Source organism: Stegostoma tigrinum, chromosome 8 (genome assembly GCF_030684315.1).
Source record: "Stegostoma tigrinum isolate sSteTig4 chromosome 8, sSteTig4.hap1, whole genome shotgun sequence".
Taxonomy (NCBI): domain Eukaryota; kingdom Metazoa; phylum Chordata; class Chondrichthyes; order Orectolobiformes; family Stegostomatidae; genus Stegostoma; species Stegostoma tigrinum.
This window is the reverse complement of record NC_081361.1, coordinates 163,207-165,291: the sequence shown is the minus strand read 5'-3', so window position 1 is coordinate 165,291 and position 2,085 is coordinate 163,207. Positions and strand designations below refer to the sequence as shown.

General features: G+C 43.6%; 1 non-coding gene across 1 annotated transcript; it reads left to right on the top strand.

Moving 5' to 3' along the window:
* The first annotated feature begins 226 nt into the window (after positions 1-226).
* Positions 227-341, top strand: trnal-caa (transfer RNA leucine (anticodon CAA)). Its single transcript has 2 exons — positions 227-264; positions 296-341. It is a non-coding gene; the product is annotated as a tRNA-Leu (tRNA).
* Positions 342-2,085: the final 1,744 nt, after the last annotated feature.

The following is a 2,085-nucleotide window of genomic DNA, read 5'->3' as shown; positions in this document are numbered from 1 at the left end:
GTCACTTCAATCTACATCCCAGTTCTACATCAGCAATGTCAGCTACAATTGCCTGACATGCAATTGTTTAAGACAAGAACAAGGTGGAGGTTGGGAAAAGTGAAGGGCAACGGTGGTTTGTGAGAGGTGACTGTGGGCCTAATGGAGCCAGACTCAGTGTGGGTGCTGAAGACTGGCTTTTCCTGTTTACCCTGGTATACAGATCACTCTGGAGCAGCCAAGGTGTGTCAGGATGGCCGAGTGGTTTAAGGCGCCAGACTCAAGGAATAGACTCTTTCCCCTGCAAAGCTGGCTGTTCTGGTCTCCACCTGGAGGCGTGGGTTCTAATCCCACTTCTGACAATGACTGCTTCTTTGTTTGTTGTCCTTTGCAAATATCACTGAGGTTCGGTATCCCGATGGGATCGACCTGTTTTTAAGCAAAATTTGCTCTGGTCAGTTTTGCAGCTTTATATTAACATGATGCAGTTTTGGAGGAGAAGGAGACAACTCAGCCCATCAAGTCTGCTGTGCTATTAAATGAGCAGATAATCCTGACCTGAATCCTGAACTGCACTTTCTTGGATTTCTCAGTAACCTCTGATACCCTTGCTGCTGAAAATCAATCGAACTCAGCCTTAAATGCACTTTGTGGCCCAGCTCTGACAATCCTCTTCTGTAAAAGAATCCACTAATTCACAACCATCTGAGAGAATAAATTTCACCTTGACTCTGCCTTAAATGTGCGACCTCCATTCTGATATTAAACACTCCCTTCCCAGATGGTCCCAGGAGGGAACGAACCTTTCTTCATCCAATCTATTACATCGCCAATAACACCTGTATGTTTCGATAAAGATCATTTTTGTAGTACTGTTTCTGAGCTAATGAAAGTGATGTATTTCAATGTTTCTCCCCATTTAATTCACCTCTGATGTGAAACTCTCACTGATTGTGATAGAGATTATCATTATCACTAAAGAGGCAGTGCTGGGCAAGGTAACGGGGCTAACAGTAGACATGGGGGTCTCTTAGCCCTGATTAACTGCATCCCAGGATACTAAAAGGGGCGATGGGAGACATAGCAAATGCACTAGTAATTATTTACCAAAATTCACTGGACTCTGGGGTGGATCCCGCAGATTGATAACAGCCAATGTGACGTCACTGTTTAAAAAAGGAAATAGGCAAAAAGCCGGTAACTTTGGTCCAGTTAGCTTAACTTCAGCACTGAGGAAAATTATTGAATCTATGTTCAAGGAGGAGATAGCAAGACATCTGGATATAAATTGTCCCACTGGTGTTCACGAGTTCATGAAGGGTATGTCTTGCTGAATTAATTTGGTGAATTTCTTTGAGGACATTACCTGCACTGTGGACAATGGGGTACCTGTGGATGTGGTGTATCTTGATTTCCAGAAGACAAGTGACAAGGTGCCACATCAAAGGTTACTACATCAGATAAAGTTGCACCATATTACAGGTCATGTATTGGCTTGGATAGAGGATTGGTTGACCAGTAGAAAACAAAGAATAGGGGTAATTGGGTGTTTTTCTCATTGGTGTTCAGTGGCTAGTGGTGTGCCTCAGGGATCAGTGCTGGGACCACAATTGTTTACAATTTACACAGATGATTTGGAATTGTGGACTAAGTGTGGTGTGTCAAAATTTGCAGCTGACACTAAGACAAGTATAGGGCAAAGTGTGCAGAAGACATGAAACATCTGCAGAGAGATAAAGATAGTCTAAGTGAGTGAGCAAAGGCATGGCGGATGGAGTTCAATGTTGATAAGTGTGACGTCATCTATTTCGGTAGGAATAACGCAAAATGGACTATGTTTTAAATGATAAAAAATGCAGCACGCTGCTGTGCAGAGGGACTTTGGTGCCCTTGGGCATGAATCGCTGAAAGTAGGATTGCAGGTGCAGCAGGGAATTAAAAAGGCAAAGGGAATTTTGGTGAAAGGGAGAAACTGATCTGCAGCCAAAATGGTACAAAAGAAAAAGTCAGAAGCAGTGTCGGTGAGAAAAGATACAAGAGTCTGAAGTGCCCTTACTGGTGGTGCAGCGGTTAGGATTTGGTGCTTTCACTGCCGCAGGCTGGGTT